This window comes from Macaca mulatta, chromosome 4, assembly GCF_049350105.2.
Source record: "Macaca mulatta isolate MMU2019108-1 chromosome 4, T2T-MMU8v2.0, whole genome shotgun sequence".
Lineage (NCBI taxonomy): Eukaryota > Metazoa > Chordata > Mammalia > Primates > Cercopithecidae > Macaca > Macaca mulatta.
Window position 1 is genome coordinate 180,940,104 of NC_133409.1, and position 16,010 is coordinate 180,956,113.

General features: G+C 38.5%; 1 protein-coding gene across 16 annotated transcripts in view; it reads right to left on the reverse strand.

The window, feature by feature from the left end:
* The window catches only part of LOC144340762 (uncharacterized), a 205,844-nt gene that overhangs the window by 158,659 nt on the left and 31,175 nt on the right, over positions 1 to 16,010 (reverse strand). The window contains exon 3 of one of the 16 annotated variants that reach the window (XR_013417087.1): positions 1,875 to 14,429. The exons of the other annotated variants lie outside the window; for them this stretch is intronic. The gene's annotated coding sequence lies outside the window, so the exon portion shown is untranslated. Of the gene's footprint in view, positions 1 to 1,874; positions 14,430 to 16,010 lie in introns of those variants that run through there. 16 annotated transcript variants of the gene reach the window in all.

Sequence of the window (16,010 nt, forward strand, 5' to 3'; positions counted from 1 at the left end):
TTCTTTTGCAGTGTAGAAGTCTTTAGTTTAATTAGATCCCATTTGTCTGTTTTGGCTTTTGTTGCCATTGCTTTTGGTGTTTTAGTCATGAAGTCTTTGCCCACTCCTATGTACTGAATGGTATTACCTAAGTTTTCTTCTAGGGTTTTTATGGTTTTAGGTTTTACATTTAAGTCTTTAATCCATCTTGAGTTAATTTTTGTATTAGGTGTAAGGAAGGGGTCCAGTTTCAGCTTTCTGCATATGGCTAGCCAGTTTTCCCAGCACCATTTATTAAATAGGGAATCATTTCCCCATTGCTTGTTTTTGTCAGGTTTGTCAAAGATCAGATGGTCGTAGATGTGTGGTGTTATTTCTGAGGCCTCTGTTCTGTTCCATTGGTCCACATATCTGTTTTGGTACCAACACTGTGCTGTTTTTTGTAGTATAGTTTGAAGTCAGGTAGCATGATGCCTCCAGCTTTGTTCTTTTTGCTTAGGATTGTCTTGGGTATGGAGGCACTTTTTTGGTTCCATATGAAATTTAAAGCAGATTTTTCTAATTCTGTGAAGAAAGAAAGTCAATGGTAGCTTGATGGGGATAACATTGAATCTATAAATTACTTTGGGCAGCATGGCCATTTTCACGATATTGATTCTTCCTATCCATGAGCATGGAATATTTTTCCATTTATTTGTGTCCTCTCTTATTTCCTTGAGCAGTGGTTTGTGGTTTTCCTTGAAGAGGTCCTTCAAATCCCTTGTAAGTTATATTCCTAGGTATTTTATTCTCTTTGTAGCAATTGTGAATGGGAGTTCACTCATGATTTGGCTCTCTGTCTGTTATTGGTGTATAGGAATGCTTGTGACTTTTGCACATTGATTTTTTATCCTGAGACTTTGCTGAGGTTATCAGCTTAAGGACGTTTGGGGCTGAGACAATGGTGTTTTCTAAATATACAATCATATCATCTGCAAACAGAGACAATTTGACTTCCTGTTTTCCTAATCGAATACCCTTTATTTCTTCCTCTTGCCTGATTGCCCTGGCCAGAACTTCCAATACTATATTGAATAGGAGTGGTGAGAGAGGGCATCCTTGTCTTGTGCTTGTTTTCAAAGGGAATGCTTCCAGTTTTTGCCCATTCAGTTATGATATTGGCTTTGGGTCTGTCATAAATAGCTCTTATTATTTTGAGATATGTTCCATCAATATCTAGTTTATTGAGAATTTTTAGGATGAAGGCTGTTGAATTTTGTCAAAGGCCTTTTCTGCATCTATTGAGATAATCATGTGGTTTTTGTCATTGGTTCTGTTTATGTTATGGATTACGTTTATAGGTTTGCATATGTTGAACCAGCCTTGCATCCCAGGGATGAAGCCAACTTGATCTTGGTGGATAAGCTTTTTGATGTGCTGCTGGATTTGGTTTGCCAGTATTTTATTGAGGATTTTCACTTCGATTTTCATCAAGGATATTCACCTGTAATTTTCTTTTTGTGCTGTGTCTCTGACAGGTTTTGATACCAGGATGATGCTGGCCTCATGAAATGAGTTAGGGAGGAGTCCCTCTTTTTCTATTGTTTAGAATAGTTTCAGAAGGAATGGTACCAGCTCCTCTTTGTACCTCTGGCCCGGGACTTTTTTGGTTGGTAGGCTATTAATTACTGCCTCAATTTCAGAACTTGTTATTAGTCTATTCAGGGATTCCACTTCTTCCTGGTTTAGACTGGGGAGGGTGTATATGTCCAGGAATTTATCCATTTCTTCTAGATTTTCTAGTTTATTTGCATAGAGGTGTTTATAGTATTGTCTGATGGTAGTTTGTATTTCTGTGGGATCAGTGGCGATATCCCCTGTATCATTTTTTAGTGCATCTATTTTATTCTTCTCTCTTTTCTTCTTTATTACTCTGGCTAGCAATCTATCTATTTGGTTGATGTTTTCAAAAAAACATCTCCTGGATTCACTGATTTTTTGAAGAGTTTTTTTTGTGTATGTCTCTATCTCCTTCAGTTCAGTTCTGATCTTAGTTATTTCTTGTCTTCTGCTAGCTTTTGAATTTGTTTGCTCTTGCTTCTCTAGTTCTTTTAATTGTGATGTTAGAATGTCAATTTTAGATCTTTCCTGCTTTCTCTTGTGGACATTTAGTGCTATAAATTTCCCTCTAACCACTGCTTTAAATGTGTCCCAGAGATTCTGGTAAATTGTGTCTCTGTTCTCATTGGTTTCAAAGCATATCTTCATTTCTGCCTTAATTTCGTTACTTACTCAGTAGTCATTCAGGAGCAGGTTGTTCAGTTTCCATGTAGTTGTGTGATTTTGCGTGAGTTTCTTAATCTGCAGATCTTTATTTGCAGTTCTAATTTTATTGCACTATCGTCTGAGAGACCGTTTGTTATGATTTCCGTTCTTTTGCATTTGCTGAAGCATGTTTTACTTCCAATTATGTGGTCAATTTTAGAATAAGTGCAAGGTGGTGCTGAGAATGTATATTCTGTTGATTTGGGGTGGCGAGTTCTGTAGATGTCTATTAGGTCTGCTTGTTCCAGAACTGAGTTCTGAATATCCTTGTTAATTTTTTGTCTCATTGATCTAACATTGACAATGGGGTGTTAAAGTCTCCCACTATTTTTGTGTGGGAGCCTAAGTCTCTTTGTAGGTCTCTAAGAACTTGCTTTATGAATCTGGGTGCTCCTGTATTGGGAGCATATATATTTAGGATAGTTAACTTTTCTTGTTGCATGATCCCTTTACCATTATGTAATGCCCTTCTTTGTCTCTTTTGACCTTTGTTGGTTAAAAGTCTGTTTTATCAGAGACTAGGATTACAACCCCTGCTTTTTTTGTTTTCCATTTGTTTGGTAGATCTTCCTCCATCCCTTTATTTTGAGCCTATGTGTGTCTTTGCACATGAGATGGGTCTCCTGAATACAGCACACCAATGGGTCTCGACCCTTTATCCAATTTGCCAGTCTGTGTCTTTTAATTGGGGCAATTAGTCCACTAACATTTAAGGTTAATATTGTTATATGTGAATTTGATCCTGTCATTATGATGCTAGCTGGATATTTTGCCCATTAGTTGATGCCATTTCTTCATAGTGTTGATGGCCTTTACAGTTTGGTATGTTTTTGCAGTGGCTGGTACTGGTTGTTCCTTTCCATGTTTAGTGCTTCCTTCATGAGCTCTTGTAAGGCAGGCCTGGTGGTGACAACATCTCTCAGCATTTGCTTGTCTGTAAAGGATTTTATTTCTCCTTCACTTATTAAGCTTAGTTTGGCTGGATATGAAATACTGGGTTGAAAATTCTTTTCTTTGAGAATGTTGAATATTGGCCCTCACTCTCTTCTGGCTTGTATGGTTTCTGCCGAGAGATCCGCTGTTAGTCTGATGGGCTTCCCTTTGTGGGTAACCCGATCTTTCTCTCTGGCTGCCCTTAACATTTTTTCCTTCATTTCAACCTTGGTGAATCTGACGATTATGTGTCTTAGGGTTGCTGTTCTTGAGGAGTATCTTTGTGGTGTTCTCTGTATTTCCCGAATTTGAATGTTGGCCTGTCTTGTTAGGTTGGGGAAGTTCTCCTGGATAATATCCTGAAGAGTGTTTTCCAACTTGGTTTCATTCTCCCTGTCACTTTCAGGTACACCAGTCAAATGTAGTTTTGGTCTTTTCACATAGTCCTATATTTTTTGGAGGCTTCGTTCATTCCTTTTCTTTCTTTTTTCTCTAATCTTGTCTTCTTGCTTTATTTCATTGAGTTGATCTTCAATCTCTGATATCCTTTCTTCTGCTTGATCGATTCAGCTTTGATACTTGTTTATGTTTCATGAAGTTCTTGTGCTGTGTTTTTCAGCTCCATCAGGTCATTTATGTTCTTCTCTAAACTGGTTATTCTAGGTAGCAATTCATTTAAATTTTTTCAGGGTTCTTAGCTTCCTTGCATTGGGTTAGAGCATGCTCCTTTAGCTTGGAGGAGTTTGTTATTATCCACCTTCTGAAGCCTACTTCTGTCAATTTGTCAAACTCATTCTCCATCCAGTTTTGTTCCCTTCCTGGTGGGAAGTAGTGATCCTTTGGAGGAGGAGAGGCATTCTGGTTTTTGGAATTTTCAGCCTTTTTGCACTGGTTTGTTCCCATCTTCGTGGATTTATCTACCTTTGGTGTTTGATGTTGGTGACCTTTGGATGGGGTCTCTGAGTGGATGTCCTCTTTATTGATGTTGATGCTCTTCCTTTCTGTTTGTTAGTTTTCCTTCTAACAGTCAGGCCCCTTTGCTGCAGGTCTGCTGGAGTTTGCTGGAGGTTCACACCAGGCCCTGTTTTCCTGGGTATCACCAGCAGAGGCTGCAGAATAGCAAAGATTTCTGCCTGTTCCTGCCTCTGTAAGCTTCATCCCAGAGGAGCACCTGCCAGATGCCAGCCAGAGCTCTCCTGTAGGAGGCGTCTGTCGGCCTCTAAGGGAGATGTCTCCCAGTCAGAAAACATGGGGGTCCGTGACCCACTTGAGGAGGCCGTCTGACCCTTAACAGAGCTCAAGCACAGTACTGGAAGATCCACTGTTTTCTTCAGAGGCATCAGGCAGGACATTTAAGTCAGCTGAAGCTGCCACCACAGCTTTTATTTAAAAGCCCCATAACTGGGGATGCTGCTTTTGTTTCAGAGATGCCCTGCCCAGAGAGGAGGAATCTAGTGAGGCAGTCCGGCCACAGTGGCCTTGCTGAGCTGCAGTGGTCTCTGCCCAGTGCGAACTTCCTGGTAGCTTTGTTTACACTGTGAGGGTAAAATCACCTACTCAAGCCTCAGCAATGGTGGATGCCACTCCCTGCACCAAGCTCGAGCATCACAGGTTGACCTCAGACTGCTGTGCTGGCAGTGAGAATTTCAAGCCAGTGAATCTTACTTCCTGGGCTCTGTGGGTGTGGGACCCGCGGAGCCAGACCACTTGGCTCCCTGGCTTCAGCCCCTTTTCCAGGGCAGTGAATGGTTCTGTCTTGGTGGAGTCTCAGGTGCCACTGGGGTATGAAAAAAAAAAAAAATTCCTGCAGCTAGCTCGGTGTCTGCCCAAATGGCCACCCAGTTTTGTGCTTGAAACCCAGGGTCCTGGTGGTGTAGGCACTGGGGGGAGTCTCCTGGTCTGCAGGTTGCAAAGACCATGGGGACAGTGCAGTATCTAGGCTGGAGCGCACTGTTCACAGTCCCTCCCAGCTATCCTTGGCTAGGGCAGGGAATTCCCCAACCCCTTGTGCTTCCCAGGTGAGGCAACACCCCACTCTGCTTCGGCTCACCCTCTGTGGGCTGCACCCACTGTCCAACCAGTCCCAGTGAGATGAACCGGGTACCTCAGTTGGAAATGCAGAAATCATGCATCTTCTGCGTCGATCTCACTGGGAGCTCTGGACTGGAGCTGTTCCTGTTTGGCCATCTTGTCAGCAATCATGTTGACAGATTTTTAAGTGGGAAACTAACATTGCATTATTGAAATTAACCCTTACTTGTTGTAATGTACTAGTCTCTCTTATTTGGTAATTTTTAAAAGCATTTTCTTCTAAAAATTAGTCTATAATTTTCCTTTCTTATATGTTTTAGAATTAAGATCATATTGGCCTTACAAAAAAGTAGAGAAGTGTTTCCTTTTTCTATTCTCTAAAAGAATTTATGTAAGATTGTTGTTATTTCTTCATTTAATGTTTAAAAGAAATCACTGGTGAAACCATTGAATCTGGAGTTTCACTTGTGTGAACGTTTTTAATTATAGGTTAGGTTTTTTAAATAGAGATATGAATTTTTGTTTCTCTTTGTGTCCATTTTGGTAAGCTATGTTTTTCTAGGGATTTCTCAGTTTCACCACAATTTTAAATGACATAATTATTGATTATATTCCTTATTATCTATTCAATATCTATATAACTTGAGGAATGTTTCATTTTTCCTCCTAATGTTGAAAATTTGTCTTTGCTTCTGTTTATGATGTCATGCTAAAGGACCTATCAATTTTATTGTTATTTTCAAATAATACAATTTGGGTTTTGTTTATTTTCTCTAGTGAACATCTGTTTTATATTTTTCTGCTCCTATATTCATTCTACATTTTAATCCCATAAGACATTAAATTATTGATACATATGGTGAATATTTACTTACATTTACCCTGATATTATCTCTTTTCATTTTTCTTTATTATTTTCTCATGTTTCCATGCTTCTGTGTGGGACCATTTTTCTTTTGTCTGCAGAATTCCTTTTAGTATTTCTTTTAGTTCGCATCTGCTAGTGATGAATATTTTTACTCTTGTTTAACTAGAAATGTCTTCAGTTTCCCTTCAGTTTTGAGTAGCATTTTTGCTTGGTATAGAGTTCTAGATTGGCAATTATTTTCTTTCAGCACCTTTTGCTTTTCTTATTTTTACTTTTATTTAAGACATTTTTATTTTAGAATTCCCCAGGCTGGTCTGGTCTGAAACTCCTGGCTCAAGTGATACTCCTGCCTCATCCTTCCAAGTAGCTGAGATTACAGATGTGAGCTACCATACCCAACTCTTTCAGCACTTTTTAAATGTTATTTCATTGTCTTCCATCTTCCATCATCTCAGTTGAGGAGTGAATTTAAGTCTTTTGTTGCTTTTACAACTACTGTGCCTTTTAAAAATCCAACTGCCTGAACGATTTTCACTTGTCTTTGGTTTTAACAGTTTGGCTATAATGTGCTAAGGTTGTATTTCTTAAATTCATCTTACTTTGGGTTTGTAGGCTTGAATCTGAGACTTGTCTTTCATTAATTTCAGAGAATTTTACAGCCGTTGTTTATTAAAATATTGCTTCTGACTTGATATGGTTTGGCTCTGTGTCCTCACTGAGATCTCATCTTGAATTTTAATCTGAATTGTAATCCCCACATGTTCAGAAAGAGACTTCATGGAAGGTAACTGAATTATGGGGGCAGTTTCTCCATGCTGTTCTCGTGATAGTGAATGAGTTCTCACAAGTTCTGATGGTTTTGTGAGGGGCTTCCCCTACCCCTTTGTTCTGCACTTCTCTCATTCTTCTTCCTGCCACCACGTGAAGAAGGACATGTTTCCATCTTCTTCCACCATGATTGTAAGTTTCCTGAGGCTTCCCCAGCCATTTGTGAGTCAATTAAACCTCTTTCCTTTAAAAATTATCCAGTCTTAGGCAGTTCTTTACAGCAGCATGAGAACAAACTGATACATGACCCATTATTATACTTTTCTCTTTTGGAGACTTTAATTTCAAAAGTACACAGTACTCTTTTTCTGTATTACCCACCCTTTTTACACATTATGCTTCAGTTTGCATATTTTCTATTCACTTTTCTTCTAGTTCACTACTATTTTGGTCTTGTATAGCTAATGTGCTGTTAAACTCTTTCATTGAGTACTTAATTTCAGTTTTTGAATTTTTCAGTTCTAGTATTTCTATTTTATGGATTCAAATTTTCTAGTAAAACTCTATTTTTCTCTATTATCTTGACATATTAATCATAGCTATCTTATTTTTCTAATAATTCTAATACTTGGTTTTCCTTGAAACTGTTTTTATTGTGTTTTTTCTATTGTTATTTTTCAGTCATAAGGTGTGCCATGCCTAGTAACTTTTTATTAAATGTGGCACATTGTGTACGAAAATGTTTAGGGGTTGTGGATGATTTTATCTTATCTTCCTTCAGGGATTACTATTTCCTCTGCTAGCAGATCAAGTAGGCGATTAATGCTTTGTTCCCATTCAAAACTGAAATGACTATAGGTTCAGTGTACTTCTAGATCAACCCTGACTCTTCGGTCATAGCATCTAGGTGTTTCACCTGAGGACTTATGGAGGCCTGACATCTAATACCTCCCTTTTCAGAAATAAGTGATTACCAAAATCTGTGCAGTACTTATCAGAGGTTTTCATCTGGCCTCTAATCTCCATCCCAGCACAGCCTGAGAATTCAGCAGATGTCTTCAGGCAAGTCCAACAAAGTATCGGGGTCAGTTTCTCACTTCTCTTTCCTTATAAAAATCAAGCCTCTATGACTTGTTGTCTTTCTAGTGTGAGATGGTGAAAGGCTTCACTGGTTTCTCTGCCTCTTAGTAGCAATCCTCTCCCTGATCCCTTTGCTTGAATTCTTCATTTCTTTTATTGCTCTATACTTAGAATTTTAAAATGTCCTGAGGAAAACAGTGACTGCATAATGTCAGCTCAATTCTCTATATGGTTCTCCCTTCTCCAAGATTTTGTCCCATTAATTCCTATTTTCCTCTGTAACTCTTTGATTACTTCAAACATATATTTAAAATACATATTTAACTTCTCTAGCTGATCTTAGAAGAAGCATTATTCTATCTGAACTATTCCATCACACCTGCAAGTAAGTGGGGTTTTGTTTGTTTGTTTGCTTTTTGAGATGGAGTCTCACTCTGTTGCCCAGGCTAGAGTGCAATGGTGTGACCTTTGTTCACTGCAACCTCTGGCACCCGGGTTCAAGCAATTCTCCCACCTCAGCCTCCCAAGCAGCTGGGATTGCAGGCACCCACCATCATGCCCAGCTAATGTTTTTCATGTTTTTGTAGAGAGGGGGTTTAACCATGTTGGTCAGGCTGGTCTTGAACTCCTGACCTCTGGTGATCCACCTGCCTCAGCCTCCCAAAGTGCTGGGATTACAGGTGTCAGCCACTGCGCCTGGTCCAGTTTTCTTTTTTGAACAAAAATTTTATAACATTCTACTCAGCTTGAGGTATTTTTTACCTACAGAATGAAATCCAAACTTCTTACCAGGTCAGAGAAGTTCCTTTTAACCACCTAGTGTTAGTATATCTTTCTAGCTTCATCTCCTGCTACTCCTTTTCATTCACCCTATAACTCAGTCAAATTGACCTGCTCATGAATCCTCAAATATACCATGCTCCTCCACCATTTTAAGCCTTTGCACAAGCCATATCTTTTGCTAAAAATTCCCTTTCCCTTTTCTCTCTTCCCAAGCTACTACTGATCATTAAGGCTCATCTTAAATGCCACTTCCTCTATGAAGCATTGCCTGTGTGCCAAGAAAAAAGTTAGATACTCCTTCTTTTAAATATCTATGTTGATACTACTATTTTAACACTTTCTTTGTTATTATGTATGTTAATCAGTTTATCTTCTCCAGTGGACTCTGAGATACTTGAAGGTAAGAATATGACATTATGATTACTTGTATCTTCAATGTCCAGAATAGTACTTGGCATATATTAAGCTCAAGTTTAGGAGTCCTCATTGTATATCGTTCTCACTAAAAGCCCTTGGAATTCTTTTCTACCTGCCATCCTAATTGTAGAAGACTACGTGCTCGCAAACGAGACTGAGATGTTCCCGATAAGTCCTGCTCTTGCAAACGAAGCAGGGCATTCCTTCCCTGCAAACAGGGAGGACAAAGGAGCCAGCTGCTAACAGCAGACCCTGGGGGCTTGTTTATTTGTAAACATCTTGAAAATCCAGAAGGTCAGGGAAAGGTCAGAAAAACAACAATGTGTCTTGTGACTTGGCAACATTCCACAAACAACTGTATAAAATAAAGCAGAGCGTGCCATTTGAGGCGGCCGCCATGTTTGTCTTGTCTTGTGTTGTCTTGTGTGTTCATTCCTTTGTTTAGGAAATATGCGGACCCCAACACTAATCAATCTACTTTTCTTCCTTTCCTTCATAGTCAAACTTGCCACAAATGATCTAAAACTCTGCCTTAATTATCTCAATTTCCATAATATCAAATATTTATTTTACTGAAATTTGGCAATTGTCCTATAACTTTACAGAAACAACACTCTTGAAATTGCCCAACATTTCCTTCTCACTGTACACTTGGTTTTTTATTAATTGATCCTATGAACTTCAGAATTGATGTACACCTTGTTTTAAAATCATTTCTATATAATTTATCTGACAAACTATTAAAAATTATAGTAGAATTTTTTTGCGTATTAATACCACAAAAAGTCTTAAACTTAGTAAGTCAGATAAAGAATGAAGGCCGTCTTCAAAGATCTTACTACAGTTCTATCCTTCTATGTCTCCTTTGTATCAGCTGAGACTGCTTACTATCTTCTTCAAATCTCTTTCCGAAAGAGACAATACCCGCATCTAGCTCTATACTACTTCTACTACTTCTATGTGTTAAATCATGTGGGAATGAAAGAGAATTCAAAGGGTAAACAGCACAAATGTGATTGGATTTAGCCAGAAGAGGAAGTAGTAATCAGGGTAGGACCAGCTGCATGATGAAAAATGCCACTATCATTTTGACCATGAGATAGCATCAGGGATTTCACCATAATCAAAAAGATTTGTGATGGTCACAGGCAGTTTCAACCTTTCTGGTATTCAGAATCATGATATAGGGACTGAGGATATGAGTATCTCAAAATACTGAGTAAAGATCCATGTTGTCCATTTGGCTGAGAGTGATAACAGGTAGAACCCAAACTGCTTAGAGAAAAGAAAACAAGCAAAAGAATAAGGGAAAGTTGCACTAGATGACTGGCTAAAAAGGTATACTGCTCTTTAATATGAGTTGAACTAGTCACAAGGATCAAGAGTAAATCAGGAGGGAGTAGAAAGAATTGCTTGATCTCATAGTGGCTAAGCATGAAATTGCCACTGGAGTTCCTAGTCCTACCCAGTTTATTCCCACTCCAGAATGGGGATAGAGTTTGGCACGATGTAAACTTTTCTAGCTTCTCTTTTTCTTCCCATTCCAGCTGTGGCCATTCTCCCATATTCTCTATTTTTATCCGTCTTCTTTCTGTTGCTTCTCTTCAGAGTCTCATTTTGCTTACCTTATTTCAATCATTATCTCTTTTCAGATGTCTCTGTTTTGCTGCCTTCTGGAGTGTAGGCAATCATCAAATCTATAGATCTCTAGCCTTATCCTGTGTAGTAAGACCCACATATTTTAAATTTCCTACTAAACATGACCATCTCATAAAATTCCTCAGTAAAATACTAGCAAACTGACTTGAATAACACATCAAAAATATTATACACCATGACCAAGTGAGATTTGTCCCTGAGATGCAAGATGAGTTCAACATATACAAATCAATCAATGTCATATGCTACAAAACAGAATGAAAGATAAAAACCATATGATCATCTCAATAGATGCAGAAAAGCATTTGACAAAGTTCAACATCCATTTATGATAAACACTCAACAAAATAGGGACAGAAATTCCTTCAACATATCAGGTCATTTATGAAAAGCTTACAGTTAACATCATAATTCATGGAGAAAAACAAAGTTTTTCCTCTAAGATCCAGTACAAAGCAAGAATGCCCATCATCACTACTTCTATTCAACCTAGTACTTCTTGTATTTCCTTGATGATTAGTGATGTTGAATACCTTTTCATATCTCTGTTGGCCATTGGTATGTCTTCCTTAGAAAAATGTCTGTTGCAAGTCCTTTGCCCAATCAGCAAGAGCAATCAGACACAAAAAAGAAATAAAAAGTGTCCACTTGGAAAGAAGAGGTAAAATTATCCCTATTTGCAGATGGCATGATTCTATATGTAGAAAATACTAAAGGCTCCAGAAAAGAAAAAACACACCACGATTTGACTAATAAACAAATTCATTAAAGTTGTAGAATACAAAATCAGGATACAAAAATCAGTAGCATTTATATACACCAATAACAAACTGTCTGAAAGAGAATCAAGAAAGTAACCCTATTTATGATAGCATCAAAAAGAATAAAATACTTAGGAATTAATTTAACCAAAGAAGTGAAAGATTTGAAAACTGAAAACTATAAAACATTGATTAAAAAAATTGAAGAAGACACAAATAAATGGAAAGATACTCTATGTTCACAGATTGGAAAACATTAATATTATTAAAATGTCCATACTACAAAAAGTAATCTACAGACTGAATGTAATTTCTCTGAAAATTTCAGACATTTTTCGCGAAAATAGAAAAACCTATTCTAGAATTTGTATGAAACCACAAAAGACCATGAGTAGCAAAAGCAGTCTTGAGAAAGGAAAATAAAGTTGGAGGAATTGCATTTCCTGATTTCAAATTATATTACAAATTTATAGTATCTAAATAGTATGATATTAGCATAAAACCACATGCATAGACCAATGGATCAGAATAGGGAGCCCAGAAATAAACCCACACATTTATCATCAACTGACCTTCAACAAGGACACCAATAAGACACAATAGGAAAATGATAGTCTATTCCACAAATGGTGCTGGGAAAACTGGATATCCACATACAAAGGAATGAAATTGACCCCCACCCTGGCCTTTTTTTAACACCATATACAAAAATCAGCTCAAAATGGATTAAAAGTTTAAATGTGACCTTAAACTGTAGAACTTCTAGAAATAAGTTAGGAGAAAAGCTTTTTAATCTTGGCTTTGGCAATTATTTTTTAACATAACAAAAAATTCAGGCAACAGAAGCAAAAATAAACAAGTGGGACTATATTAAACTAAAAAGCTTCTGCACAGCAAAGGGAACAATCAACAAAATGAAAAGGCAATCTATGAATTGGGAGAAAATATTTACAAACCACGTATCTGGTAACGGGTTAATATCCACAATATATAAGAAACTCACACAACTCAATAACAAAAAACAACCTGATTTAAAAATGGGCAAAGGACTTGCAACAGACATTTTTCTGAGGAAGACATACCAATGGCCAACAGAGATATGAAAAGGTATTCAACGTCACTAATCATCAAGGAAATACAAATTAAAACTACTGAGATATCACCTTACACCTGTTAGGATGGCTGTTATCAAAAACACAAGCAATAAGTGTTGGTGAGGGTATGGAGAAAAGGGAACCATGTACACTATTTGTGGGAATGTAGATTGGTACAGCCCCATTTATAAAAAATAGCACAGGCCGGGCACGGTGGCTCAAGCCTGTAATCCCAGCACTTTGGGAGGCCGAGACGGGTGGATCACGAGGTCAGGAAATCGAGACCATCCTGGCTAACAGGTGAAACCCCGTGTCTACTAAAAAATACAAAAAACTAGCCGGGCGAGGTGGCGGGCGCCTGTAGTCCCAGCTACTCGGGAGGCTGAGGCAGGAGAATGGCGGGAACCCGGGAGGCGGAGCTTGCAGTGAGCTGAGATCCGGCCACTGCACTCCAGCCCGGGCGACAGAGCCAGACTCCGTCTCAAAACAACAACAAAAACAACAACACAGCACAGAGGTTCCTCAAAAAATTAAAAATAGAATTGCCACATTATCTAGCTCTTCCACTTCTGGGTATATATCCAAAGACAATGAAATCAGTACCTCAAAAAGATCATCTGAACTCCCATGTTCACTGCAGCATAATTTATAACAGCTAAGATATAGAAACAACCTGTGTCTGTTGATGGATGAACGGATAGAGAAAATGTGATGTATGTGTGTATATACACACTTACATACACACACCCAGTGGAATATTAGGCAGCCTTAAAAAAGGAGATCCTGTCATTTACAACAACATGGATGAAGCTGGAGGACGTTATGGGGTAAGTGAAATAAGCCGTGCATGGAAAGAAAACCAGTTCATGATCTCACTTACACGTGGAATTTAAAAAAGTCATACACTGAAACAGAGAGTAGAACAGAGCTTCCCAGGGGCAGAGATTGGGGAAACAGGAAGACGTCGCTTAAAGGGTACAAAGTTGCAGTTCTGTAGGATAAAGGAGTTTAGAGATCTAATGTACAGCATGGTGACCATAATTAATAATACTGTGCTGTATACTGGAAATTTTCTGAGAGACTTCAAGTGCTCTCACTCTAAAACAAAACAAAAAAAATGGGGTGACTATGTGAAGAGATAAATGTATTAATTTGCATGACTTTAGCAATCATTTCACTATGTATGTGTTTCAAAATATCATGTTAGGCTGGGCATGGTGGCTCATGCTTGTAATTCCAGCACTTTGGGAGGCTGAGGCGAGTGGGTTGCCTGAGGTCAGGAGTTCAAGAACAGCCTGGCCAACATGGTGAAACCCCATCTCTACTAAAAATACAAAAATTAGCCAGACGTAGTGGTGGGCACCTGTAGTACCAGCCAGTCAGGAGGCTGAGGCAGGAAAATCGCTTGAACCCAGGCAATGGAGGTTGTAATGAGCTGAGATTGCGCCATTGTACTGCAGCCTAGGCAACAGAGTGAGACTCTGTCTAAATATATATATATATCCCAGCACTTTGGGAGGCCAAGGTGGACAGATCACAAGGTCAGGAGATCGAGACCGTCCTGGCTAACATGGTGAAACCCGGTTTCTACTAAAAATACAGAAAATTAGCTGGGCATGGTGGTAGGTGCCTGTAGTCCCAGCTACTCGGGAGGCTGAGGCAGGAGAATGGCTTGAACCCGGGAGGCAGAGCTTGCAATGAGCCGAGATCGTGCCACTACACTCCAGCCTGGGCAACAGTGTGAGACTCCATCTAAAAATAAATAAATAAATAATAAAAATAAATAAAACAAAACGTGTTTCACACCTGAAATACATGAAATTTTAAAATTATTTAAATTTCCTTCTTTCATCTCAAAATCAGACTTATCATTTCCCCCTCAAACCTTTTCTGACTTCCCTATTTCTTTTACTATTTAACCAGCCTGGCTATTATAGGTTGTGAGGCTGAGTCTGTGTAAGGAATCATTCATCTAGCAGTGATGACTATGCAATAGAATCACCTGGGGGAGCTTTCAAAACATACCAATGCCAAAAAAGAAAAAAAAAAAAAAAATGCCTGCACTGAACTCTGGACAAATGGAATCAGAATCACCGAGGGGAGAGTGTGAAGTCTGTTCCAGTCCCAGTCTGGGCTTTTGTTTCTCATCTACAAAATGGATACAATATTATTTTCCATATGGAATTGTTGTGAAGATGAAAAATAAACTATGTAATACACCTACCGCAATACCTGGTACATAACTGGGGGCTCAGTGAATGGTTTCTATTAATAAGAATAATACCTTTATTTTCCTGTTATTCCAATCACTGAAGTTCATGGTAATTCCTAGTTCTCTGGGTCCTCATTCCCTACATTCAGTTATGCCAAGCTTTATCAATTCAAATTGTAAAATACCACTGGATTCATTCTCTGCTTCAAACTCTTTTTCTCTCCTACAGTTTAGTGTGAAAAATTTTAAATATGTATCAAAGTTGAAAGAATTGTATAGCAAATGTGCATAGACTCACCACCTAGGTTCTTCCATGAATATGTTAGCTACACTTGCTTTATCACATAACTCTTCATCTTAGTTTCTGATACATTTCAAAGTAGATTACAGACATCAGTGCACTTCCCTCTAAATGTAATCATTAACTAGAGATCCATGTTTACAGTTTTTTTTTTCTGTGACAAAACTTACATATAACGTAGTACACAAATCTTACGTGTACATTTACTGACTCATTTTACAAATGAATATGCCCTTTGAACTGAAATTCCTAACAAGATATAGAATATTACCATTACCCCAAAAAGTTTTCTCATGCTTTCCCCATCAGTGGCCACCTTTCCTCCCCAATCAACTTCTGTTCCAATTTTTTCCAACACAGAGGAATTTTGTCAGGCCCTTATTAATTCACACCAACCTAGACTATGAAGTAGTCTTCAAACTGGTTTTCCTGCCTCAACTAGAATCACTCTTTACCTTGAATTAACCTTTCATCCAGATGCTACAATAATCTCCTAAGCCACCACTTTGTCAGGTCACCACTCCACCCTGTACCATTTCATAAGCTCCCATTGCCTGTAAAGGCCAAGCTGGCCCCAGCCTGGTTTTGGCTTCATCCCTACCACTCCTGAAGTAGAAAACTTCGAACTTCTTTCAAGGCACTACACACTTCCCTGGGTTTAGTTAGTTGTAGAAAACTGGACGTAAGCATCTTGAAAACTGAAGTGGTATCCTAAGTATCTTTTTATCTGCTGCGGCACGTGACACTTCCTTGCGCATAATCAGCAGCCAATAGATAAGCATGGAATAAACTAACGGTTAAATTTTAAGGAGGAAATGAA